Source organism: Dermacentor albipictus, chromosome 9 (assembly GCF_038994185.2).
Source record: "Dermacentor albipictus isolate Rhodes 1998 colony chromosome 9, USDA_Dalb.pri_finalv2, whole genome shotgun sequence".
Classification (NCBI taxonomy): domain Eukaryota; kingdom Metazoa; phylum Arthropoda; class Arachnida; order Ixodida; family Ixodidae; genus Dermacentor; species Dermacentor albipictus.
Window position 1 is genome coordinate 93545860 of NC_091829.1, and position 12744 is coordinate 93558603.

The following is a 12744-nucleotide window of genomic DNA, read 5'->3' on the forward strand; positions in this document are numbered from 1 at the left end:
CATGAAAACAAAATACGCAAACATGCAGCTTTCTCAGATCGCAAATTATTGCAGTGGACACAGATGCCTAATTGAGGCGACCACACTATAAGCAAGCAATGATTTGCAAGATCTGAAAGGATTGTAGGGAACTGAAGTATACCCAGTGTATGCTTTGCCGGTGTAATCATAGCAAAATGCGAAAATACCCGTGTACTTAGATTTAGGTGCACGATAAGGAACCCCAGGTGGTCTAAATTTCTGGAGGCCCCACTACGACGTTCCTCATAATCAGATCATGGTTTTGGCAAGCAAAACCCAATAACCCATTTTATTATTTGCGTTATTACAGGAATGATTTAGGGGTTCTGGTTAACAGCAACACAACTGTTAACATTCAACTTTCGTAATAAACACAATTATAACTTTTATTTCAATACCTGTGTAAAACAAATACATTGAAACTTCATCAGCAGTGTTGAACAAAAATAGTCCCAGCGTTGGCCCAACGCTTCTACAAGGCAATGAGTCTAGAACAGAACTTATGTTTTATCTTTGAAATAAACGTATTGAGAAGATAAACTTCTTTAGAGCAGGCGCACCAATATGACGCATTCTGCACTGGCAGTCAAACATTGAATTGTGCTTCGGTGGTAATGCTAGAGCAGAGGCACCCTAGCAAATATTTTCGTTATGTGATTCAAATAATTAAGCATGCACTTCGACACGCCATGTTGTGGTTTGAAATTTGCAGAGATTATGGAATCACCCTTTCATATGCTTTGTTTATCTTCCTTACATTAGTTGCGAGAATGATACACCGAGAGCGGTGAGCGATGGTGTATTTTTAACTTTATCATTATTAACATTATTATTTTGGCATCATAGTCATCGTCATTATTATTATTATTATTATTATTATTATTATTATTATTATTATTATTATTATTATTATTATTATTATTAAAACATAGACGCACACAAAGAAAACAGGGAGGGAGCAAGCTGAAAACTACCACCGAGAGGGGCACAAAGCCTGCCTACTCTTTCGGGTGGAGGGAATGAAAAGAGGATAAGATAGGTAAAAAACATGAAATAAACAAATGACAGAGACACAAACAAAGTAGGACTACGGATAAAAATGTCTATAAATGGGAGGCCAAATAAGTTGTTTTCTGCACAAAAGTTGGCAAGGCTCTATGCGCATGGTCGCGTTGAGCACTCCCTATCGGCAACAGGCAATCGTCGAGGGTCCTACACTTGAGTCCCATAACATCAAAAATATAAATCATACATGGACTTTTTGAAGAAATAACGCCTGTGCCAACCGCAAGATTACAATTTATCAAGTACGCACACGTATAAGACAAATGCTTGTCTGAAAACTGCCAGGCTACCACGACAAGACGGAGCGTAGTTCAGACATGGCGAACCTTCGAATGCGAAGAGCGCGAGATAATGGCTGGCGCTAGGAGAGGCTGCGCAAAAATGTCACACTATAGAGCAAGATGAGTGGTTGAGGCAGAAGATGGATTGGCGTAAATACACGGCCCGTAGCGAAAGCACGTGCAAAGTGGCCTAAATATACAGACAGGGGGCACTGGCGTTGTTAGGAGCGAGCCCGGGGTCCGGGGTTTTGAAGCTGGAAAGCGAAGCAAGCAAGCTTCGCTGCCGCAGCGAGAAAGTGCGCCAAAAAAAAAGAGAGAAAGCAAAAAAGGTACGGAGATAAGCAAGGAATGTTAGCCAGAAAGAAGGGTCTGTTTGACTAAGGAAAGGAAGCACCTAGGTGTGTATGGAGCTGGAGACTTGGAATAGTAAACGGGTCTCGAAAAGGAAGCCACCCGTTGTAGAGGGATGAAATTGGCCCCAGCGTCCTGGCAGCAGCCGCGATATGCGTGTTTCGGGCCTCCAGTCGCTTATACTTATAGCAGGCGGTGGGCGGCATTTCAGTGTGGCGTGTCCTTCGCTAGCGGTGTGTGCCTGCACGAGGTCTTGTTTGATCGCGCTTGAGCACAAAATTATATTCTCCGTGCTACTTTAGCGGGCGTGCCATTGTTGCTGGTAACCATTGGCTGGTTTAGTACGTCGTTTATTCTGTGGCGTCAGCCGCTTCCGGTGTATCTCGATGTAAGTTGCAGACCTTCCACGTAGAGAATTTGGTTCCTTCCTAAAGACACCGGTCAACGGCGAGCTTGAGAAGGACCGAAATAATTTACTATACTATACGTTTCTACGAACCAGATATAGGTTGGGCACCTACGAGGTGAAATCCTCGTGATGTCAACATACACCAGCTCGCTTCATTCTTGAGCTTGATGCGGCTGCCACTCGAGAGTGCAGTCGCATAAAGTGCAGCGCTCTTGAATTTTTCTTCAAAATAAAGCCACCATCATACCCATTCACTTATTTGCCACACAATGCCAGCAAAATGTTTCCATGATCCCCTAATAACGACAAAGACAGTCTGGCATTTCGTGACCCACTTTAAAATAAGATTAAGGCGTCTTGACACCCTTTGCCAACGTTCATATTTGCTTTCTATATATAGTAAGCAAATGCTGAATTTGAAATGCTGAAAAAAATCTTACGAGTTTATGATGGGCCTTTTACAAGTTGTAAATTATGCCGCAGTGCTATTTGAATCAGCAGGTCAAGACGACTGAGCAAGTATCTCAGTAGTTTCTACTGGGCGAGATGAATATGCATACCAGTTTAAGCATTTAAACGGTGCGCATCCTTGCGGCTCACACATATGCGTACTTGTTGCATGAATATGTACATGGAATGGGGTTCCTTTATCAGGAATACGAAATTTCAGTGAAAATAAAATTAGGAGTGTATGGTAGTGCGATTAAAAGACGGGACAAAAGAAGACGCACAGGGACACACACAGGGCTATAAGCAATAGCGCTGTGTGTCCCTGTGTGTCTTCTTTTCTCCCATCTTTTAGTCGCGCTACCGTTAACCCCTTGAAGATGCATTACCAACAAGTCCACAGTGCGACCCTCGTGAAAATTAGGAGGTTTCCTCAGCCATAGCAACACCTTTGCCGCGACAGACTCAGTAGTTAATATCTCCGAATTATCCTGCACCAGTTGGAATTCTTAAAGTGCACGATAATGTTTGCATGCCGTCCCTTCGTAACTCAGACTCCAAGGCTTCGAATGGAACCCAGGACGTTCCGCTGAGCAGATCGGCGGCTCAACATAATGGCCACTGTGCCACCATTCGAGTAGCTCGTATTTCGATCGGTGTGCTTGTGAGCATGTTTTAAACATGCGCTGTCATGTCAATAAGCAATGTGCGTTTGTCTGCCGTACGGCTGGTTTGTGTTTTGCCGATCGAAGCTTTGTCGAAGAGCGCTGGGCTCATCCGCCTACATTTTGCCGGGGGTTTCGAGGCCCAACGAAGCGCATGCTCCGAGCAAGCGAGTGTCCGGTGTCTTTTTGTTTCCGCTGTTTCTTCGACAGCCCGTTAATATTGATTTCCGGCTTAGTGTGGGGGTGGCGTCTGGTGCACCCCCTTTCCTTCGGGCCGTAAGCTGACATTGTATGGCATGCTGCTCCTTCATCGGCTTTGATTTGATGGCGCACTGGTGCTCGGGCCTGGCTTTTATGACGCGGCCGTAGCTACTCCGGGCTCAGCACTGTTAGACTTTGGCATTAGTGGCTGCTGGTGCCGGCACATAAAAGCGTGAGAGAGTGATATTAACTGTAGTGGGCGGCATCATGTCGCTGTCATGAATCAAACATGCGCACTTTTTGTCTCTGTGGTTGTTGTGGTGATTAGGCTACGCTACGGGTTGTGATTGGCTGCATAGTGTAGCGCTCTTATATTTTTATCAATATTTACTCATATGTTGAGTAGATCAAAGCGGGTGAGGGTATTACACACGCAATACATTTATTTCCAATTGCGGCTGGCTTTGAACACAGCCAGTACGGCTTTGCATTTCACTGCAACGGAGGTACGATGAGAATTCTTTCCCAACCGATGTGTCCGATTCCTTGTTTCCTTCTGTTCACAATAATTGTTATTTACAAGGACGACAATGAGCTGTGCCGACACTTGAATGCTGTCATATACTTTGGTGACAGAAATACGTCAATGGTTCTGCCTCACACGCCAAACTAGCCCTACTATGTCATTTCAAGTTTCCCGAATTGTTACGAACACATCTAAGCAGCGAGGCACTTGAAAGAAAGCCGCCTTCTCCACTTTTAGCATAGAAGATAAAGGCAGTAGGCAAGCATCCCGCACCTCCAGCCAAGCTCAGTAGCGTTCCTTGCATTTACCCTTCCCTTCTCGTGAATTGCCGGAATGTTTCCGTTCATTGCGGCAGCATAAAAATCCAGATGAGTTCGTGGTGCAGTCGCACAATGGTCAATCATGAATGCAAAGACAAACAGAAGTGATTACTTGTGGTAGTATCGAGGCCAAAAGTGGCCAGGAGGCCCGAGCGTCGACCAAATTGAATCGCAGCGCTATCTGCCGGGATCAGTCACGCGATTATCTGTGTTCGAGAGCGCCGGAAAGCGCATGCGCGGCCCAAGCTTACCGGTGATCTCGAACACAGATGATAGCGCGACTGATAGCCGCAGATAGCGCTGCGATTCAATTTGGTCGACGCTCGGGCGTCTTGAGCACTTCGGAGCTTCGGTGCTTGAGCACTTTGGTGTACATTGGGCTGCTTGCTACCGGGTTTAAACGTGCTTTTCAGCGAAGCAAAGCCGTCTCGAGAATGGAGTCAGAGAACGTCTGCAAGAGCTGAACGTGCTAACTGCTCCCAAAGCGGAGTAGCCGCGTGATTGAGCTCCTGTCGCATCTTGGTTCAAGGTTTGCGTGAATTCGAGTACTCTGAGATGGAGCTCTTCATTCTGAATGAACCAGGCCGAATGTGAAGCCGCATTGTGAGTGTGTTCTAGACCGCCCTTAAGCAACCAGTCGCTTGCATCATTAGAAAGCATAAACAATGTTCATCAGTGTATTTCTTTGGCTGTCAGCATACAAAATATTTATAAACACACATACTTCAAAATCAGCAGTGTCTGCTTTGGGTGTTTATTGCAGTTGTTCATAATCAACTGTGATGACACAGTTTTTTAATGGAACTGTGCAACTTTTCTCTTTCGAGGCATTAGAATGTCGAGAAGTAAGGAAACGCCGGTGCCACTAAACGTCTTATTGTAGATATGACCTGTAGCACTCACGCCGAATTTAAAGCCTCTACTTCGCCTCCGAGGAGAAGCAAAACGACAAACGGCTAACCTTAAAATGAAGAAAGAAAATAACATCTCTTACTGCTCATGTACAGAACAATCAAGCGAGCTACATAAAAACTGAATGCCCTGGACAAACACAACTTATAATAAATAACCACGTGATAGCCTACCGCGCTTCCTAAACTCGTGGGCACAAACAAATCTGAGGATGTCCTAACTCTTTCAGGCTCTTATATGGCATTCTTTCAAACGCCGGAAGTGACAGGTGGCCTGTCGCCATTCCTTGGACACCATGTATCATAAGATGTTTATTTTTTCGGGGGGGAAAGGTAATCTTTGTCATGTTTCTTTTTTTAAATCTCTTGAAAATTTTCCTCAGGAATGAGAAGAGTGATACTAAACGATCGGAACCATTGAATGCAACCAGCTTCAAAATCCCACTAGAAAGCGAGAAATCGTATAGCTTGAAGATGTTTTAAATTATTTCAAAGAGAAGTACTCCGCGACCGCACATTTGGATTTCTTTATTTATGCTGAATTGCGCCATGGTGTGGTCGTACATATAAACATAGCACTCACATTCCTTATGGGAGCCGTCAGAACATCGTATAGCGATGTATGTTTGCTAGGGAAGTATAGCAGTAAAACAAAACGCTTAACAGCATGTGTTCATAAGGCCTTGTTTCCTGTTATTTACTAGTCTGCAATAATACCCAATTTAAGCTCCTAAGCGTGCCATCACTCTTGAGTTACGCTCTCAACGTTGCAAGCACCTCTGAAAGTAAAAAAGAAAAAATAATGGCTTCGACGCACGTGTACTCTGTAGAAGGGCAGCGGATTGGGCGAGTTGGTGTTGCATGGTAACAATAAAATTCAAGTGAATTCGGGCGAGTTGTAAGTTCAGCGCCGTGTTTGTCTCCTCCTCATTCTGGTCCTGTCGTTTAGCGCTGTTTGAATTTTATTGTGTATTCTGTGTCTCGCCTTTAGAGCACCACATAAAAATGAAGAATTGCAAACCCAACGAGAACAGCATTCAAATGCTTAGTGAAATCAGTCGAAAACGTGTTCTAAAGCATAACGACAAATATTTACTTTGTTTATTTTTGCAAACAAGATACAGGATGCCCCACTCAGAAAGGCAGCGGTACTCGAGAAGTTTTCTGGGATTTGAAAATTTACGTATAATTTCGTTGATGTATATTGATTGCATAACTGATTGATTGAGCGTCGGCATTAAATGCCCCAAAGCGATACGGAGCAGCTGAGATACGTAAGAAAATGATGATGAATTATTTTTCAAACCCACTGGGGAAGTATATTTGCTTTGGCGTTTCGCTGCTGAGGTGAAGAGCGAGGGGTCACTCCCGAATTCCGGTTGGGGCAAACTGCAAAAAATGCTTATGTGTTTCCCATTGTGTGTCGCTTGAAGAACTTCAAGCGGGGGAAATCGTTCCGGAGCCCCTTCACTTCGGTGTGCCTCATAAACAGGTCGTTATTCTGGCGCAGAAAACCCACAAATTTAATGGATAAATAATGAATCTTCATTATCAGGCATTACTTGCCATGCACCCACAGCTTAGGTGACGCATTTTTTTTATTGCTCTCTTATCAAAATGTGCCATCCGTAGCGGCTACTTCAACCCGGGAACTCGTTCAAGGCAGCAAAATCCCCACAGCCACTGTGACAACGGGGTGAGCGATACTCATATAAACGTAAACGTCATATAATTTATAGTAATATTTCATTTATAGATACTGCAATCACCCCAGGTGAATTCAGCAGCGCTGTACAGCAAAGTCATCCATAAATGTCAAGCATGCCACAAAATGCATGCTAACAACAGGAAGAACCAGCTCACAATAGTTACATAACACCCTGAAACATTGTGGTATGCGCCCGCACAGCAGCTTGTTCACTCTAATGCGAGAGAAAAGGGACATCCAATAATCACTGTAAGCAATACAACAGTATGTATAGCTACGCAGCTGCAGTATACAAAAATTGACAGTCACTTTAACATAAACCAGATGTTGATGGCGAAACCCTACGCGCTCAACAGACATTCAATAAATTACTTCACATTCTCATTCTAATGAGATGTTAGTCCTTATTACTTGTTTTGTCCCACCAAAGTTCATGGGTTCTAGTTCCCTTATTCAGTCGATAATAATTAATACTGCCTCAGTTAACTCCGCCTTAACACCAAATGTAGAGGGTTCGATTTGAAGATAAGCTCAAGGATTTGACTCCCACCTAATGTAGTGGGTTCCAATGCCGGAATTAACTGTATCTCAAATAACTGTACATTTTCTTTTCGACACGATGAGCGGCATCGGAGCCAGTTGTGGCAGAATACAACGACGAACGCGCGAGCAGTGGCATGAGCCCATGCCTGCACCAGGCGAGCTGATGAAGATGATGAAAAACTTTATTTATCCCTCTTTAAATGGAAGGGGGCAATGGAAAAGAGGGTGGGGGAAGGAACTACTTGGAGCTGATAATGACTTTCCATAACGCACGTCGCGTTTTCCAGACCATGAGGGTATGAGCCACTTAACGCTTTCGCCTTAATAAATACAGTATGCGATAATTACAGTCCATCAAGACTACGGTTCAGTAACCCAGTAGATCAAAACTAAAGACACAATAGAAGAATATTTAGTTCACAAACTTGGGACTTTCTTAAGCACAAATAATTTCAGAGTACCAAGAAGAAGTATTTTAATGATTGGAAAATGTAGAGAGGTCGGCCGGATATTGGAGCAACTGGCCTGCTTCTCTACGTAAGGGAAGGGGAAGAGGGGAAGAAAAAGGATGACAATGGGGGATGATAATGGGAGGAACGAAGTGAAGGACACATTACGCAACTGGTATCACAGGCGTGAGTCCAGGCCCGTGTCACTTCAGAGCACAAAATATTAATAAAGAAAGCGGTTCCTTAATAGAAAAAGAATTCTGGGGTTTTTACGTGCCAAAAAAACGATCTGGTTCTGAGCTCTTCTGTAGTGGGGGACTCTGGAAATTTGGACCAGGTGGCGTTCTTTAACATGCACCTAAACGTAAGTACGCGTGCGTTTTCGCCTGTCACTTACACGCTTCAAGATAGCAAAAAAAAAGCCAATCATGACTGTGCTCTGACTGTATTATTGCTAAGGTGATTCCAGTTTACAGTCCAGGGTTTCGTCAGAAAGTGTGCGCGATCATCGAGTGAGAGGTGTTCATGTTTGCTTGTATGCGCGTGCCACCATACTTGTTAATTTTATGAGTACGCGAATGATCCAAAATTTTACACGGCTGATAAAACTTCTATCCTTACTTCATGTAGCTGCCTACTAATTTGCTATCACAATCAATGCTTCGCCTTTCCGACGAAACTGCGACTTTTTTCTAAAGGCTGAAAATTGGCTTCATTTTAGCAGATTCGTCACTGATGCTTCGGCGAAATTATTAAGGCAGAGCGCGCAGCGCTTTATTGTACTTTTTCTAGCTCATTGTTGTTTCTTTTGGAGAAAGAAATGATGACCACATAATTAACGTGCTTATTCCAACCCACATAGTTCGAGGTTCCAATACCTAAGTATTCATAATTATTTACTTCGCATAGTATAACGTTCCGGGTGCCATGTTGAAAGTGCAGTGGTTATTTCTGCCGAGTTTATTTTACAAACACTGTTTTGTCGTAATTGATCATCACTTACCATTCTGCCCTCTATAAATCAACTTTCTGCAAGGTATGATTTAACGGCAACTGGTCGCCCTTGCTATCAATTATCTGCATAAATGTTTATTTCAATCGAAATTTTTACCATTATATCCTTAATATATAGAATAAAAAAAAGCGAGAAAACAATTTAAGAAAAAAATTACCGATGATTACGTTACTTCCTAATGCGAAATTTGAGCGCAGCAAATGCGAGCCTTTGTTTGCGTTTGGCCTCGGCCTCGGCCGCGCGAACGGTAGAGTCTTCTCTGCGACGGCGATGAGCTTCTGCTTCAGCCTCGCTTACTGCTGGTTGCTCTCGACGGCGGCGATGAGCCTCCGCTTCGGCGGTGCGAACGGCAGGGTCTTCTCGGCGGCGGCGATGAGCTTCTGCTTCAGCCTCGCTTACTGCTGGTTGCTCTCGACGGCGGCGATGAGCCTCCGCTTCGGCGGCGCGAACGGCAGGGTCTTCTCGGCGGCCGCGCTTAGCCTCTGCTTCGGCGACGCGTACTCCTGGATCATCTCGACGGCGGTGACGGTAAGCTTCTGCTTCGGCGGCACGCACCTCTGGATTCTGACGGCGACGGCGCTGGGCCTCTGCTCTGGCAGCTCGTTTAGCAGCAGCAGCAGCAGCAGCAGACGGAGGACTTCCATCGGTCGTCTCACTCATGGCTCAGAAAGAACTGGCAGATAATTTCGCAGTGGCGAACGGCAGCGGCAATTTCGGCTCGGGCGGTGCACATATACAGATCCGCCGCCACCGATCTGACTCTCTGATTGCCACCGCACAGGGCGAACGGCAGCGGCAATTTCGGCTCGGGCGGTGCACATATACAGATCCGCCGCCACCGATCTGGCTCTCTGATTGCCACCGCACAGGTCATTGGAGGAGGAGCGAAGAAAGGAATTAAGTTCGAGCCGGCGCTTTGACAACCGGAGACTCGCAGGAAGAGGGGGGAGGGGGGCGGCGTGTACACCCAGCGGCAAACGATGGGGGCAGAAGCGCGCGCAGCAAGCGGACAACACGATAAAGGGAGGAGGGAAGAGATAGCAGCGACTGACTGATGCCGCTGACGCCGATAGTGAGTCAACCCCAGCTGCGGAGTTGGTTTCAGGGACAACACCGCCGATGCCGACACAAACAATATGATACCCTCGCTTCCGCAGCGCTAAGAACCAGGTCTAGCCGTGGGAAGGTGGTCACGTATTCGTCGACGTGCCGGGGCCTACGTGAAATAACCGGCGCGTTGGCAACTGAAGAGCACCCTATCCGCCACACAAGAACGGGGGGGGGGGACCCTTTCCTCTTCTTTCTGCATGGCGGCGACGGTGTTCTATGCAGTCACGTTATCTTGACTCTCTAGCGGCGTCAGCGGCATCCAGCGGTATCAGTCGGTCGCTGCTAGCGCTGGGGGGATGAAAGGGGGGCGGAGCTGGTTACGAGGCCGACGACAACGCCGACGACGACGCGAAACCCAGGAACGGACGCCAAAGAGCTGCGCTCTAAAAACATGGTCCCGGGAAAAGCACTTTAGAGAACACCCCATGAGACTTTCACTGGCCTCGAACAGTGCTCATGGAAATATACATACTGTCAGGCATGCCGAAATCAATTTTGTTAACCTGCTATATTGAATTACATTGTCTCAATTTAAAAATAATTTATTGTGGGAAACTTTAACAAAGTCCATGCTAATATCCAAAAAAATTACACCATCCTGTTTGCCATCATTGATTGCTATTGCCAAATCATGTGCAGTTTCCACGAGAGGTTTGCTGGCTGACAGGCATTTTCTAAACCCACGTTGCTATTTATTGAGAACATGATTACTGTCCGTTAAACCTACCACATAATTATGATTTGTGTACTAGAGAATTTTACCCGTTTTTGATGTCAAAGAAATACGTCGGTTAGTCGCAACGGTATCTTTCTCACACGCCTTGTGCATTGATCAATTTTAACTCCTGACCTATAATTTAGGAGTTCACCTTTATATATTGACCGAGTAAAGAAAAGTTAAAGATACTTGGTTACCAAGTCAGCACATCGTTTCAGAATCGCATTGGAAATCCCGTCTGGGCAAGGGCTGTCTTTAACGTCTGTTTTCAACAGCATAGTGAGGTTCAATATAGGTGGTAAAAAGACAAAAACTTAGCGAGTATAAAACAAATACGAAGGGTGACGAGGAGTGATCTCATTGAAGAGCTACAGTGCTTCTAGCTGGCGCAGAAAACTCTGGAAAGAAGAGCAGAACGTGCCCTGATTCCTAATCTTACTGCTTTTGCCCCGTCGTACAGAACATTGATCAAGCTATCGAAATGGACTTTCTTTTTGCCTGCTCAACTGGGAATCTCGCACATGTTAGCCATGAGTGTGCACATAAGTTCCGCACGTTCCTCGCGTGTGGCATCTTTCTGATGCCGGAAACTAAAATGAAAAAAAAAAAGATTGGCTGTGTGCAGGGGTCAAGTAAGCCAAGTTCTATACAACCACGGAGTTTTCTTATTTAATTTTTCAAATGGCTTGGTGTTAGTATTTGTTTTTAGAGCAGTACGGCAGCATACGAATCAGCCTGATTCAGACAGTGCACCTTAAAGAGAGCGACCTGAGCCCTTGCGGTAAGAAAGAAATCGAGAAAGTAACTTTTGAGACGTCAGTCACGTAAACATAGCAATAAAAAACATCAAACGCCTTACGCGGAATCCAGTGTCTCGCAATTTTGTAGTCGTCGTCGATACCATTATTTTTTGTTTCCTTCTGAACAGCTAGAGTGCCGTACTCAAGATTCCTGTCAACTGTATCTGTCCTGAGGTGTCGTTGGGGAATACGTGTGGGTTAAGCTCTTATGGCAACAACAAAAACAATGAAGCTTGCTCTTTAGATTATAAAGCTGCAACTTCAAGTTTACCTAAACCTGATATGGACGAATTGTGCGCCGGGCAACTCAATATACACATATATTATATGCCGTAAAAGACGGTTGAAAAGTACACAAACACGTGGCTTTTGAATTGAGCTAGTTGAAGACGACGGCAGCAAGACCGAATAAAAAAGGCAGTGCTAGATCGAGCTCTGGACCGTGTCTAAGACGTGAGAAGCATAAAAACCCACTGTCAGGAAGGGTATGAACTTGAGAATTCACGCCCAAGGGGAAATTCCGCCACTATTGGGAAGACATTTTGCAGCAACGTTTAGGATAACATTTAATTTTATCGTTTTCAGTAGCGTTCTCCTTCCCGTTTGAAACAGTTTTCCAATTTTGTTTTTGTTTTTTTTTGTGGTTACGTGGTATATGCCTCTACTTGCCCGCGAGTTTTATGTGCCGTCCTACTTTTGTTGTTCAACATCTCTAAAACTCTCATGCTAGAATATCTCTGGATCCTATTATTGCGCAATGATGTCTACTTTTCCTAATATAAATGAGCCTGGTGAAACGCGCCAACAGAAATTCTATGAACGAGATATTCCACACGTATTTGCATTAAAGTTGAACACTAATAAACATTTCAACAGTTATTTCTGGCTTTATGCAAGCGCGGATTGCAGCAATTTGATTCGACTCTGCTGTTCACATGGCAGAATCAAAGTGCTTTCCTTTTGAACTATTTCATACTAGCGTTCTTACTGGTATTGCGAGAGATATAACAAATGGAGAGCATAATATGTCTGAAATCAACAAATGCCCATGCGGTGCCGAGGCTGGTCTCCACGGTAGGTTTATTTTGCCAGAAATACGTGGATACAGTGTGTAAAACACCGCCACTACGCTCAATGTGCAATGGCTCATGTCAAAGTAAACAAAAGGAACCGCGAATGCAAACTTGCGCGAAAAAAACCAACG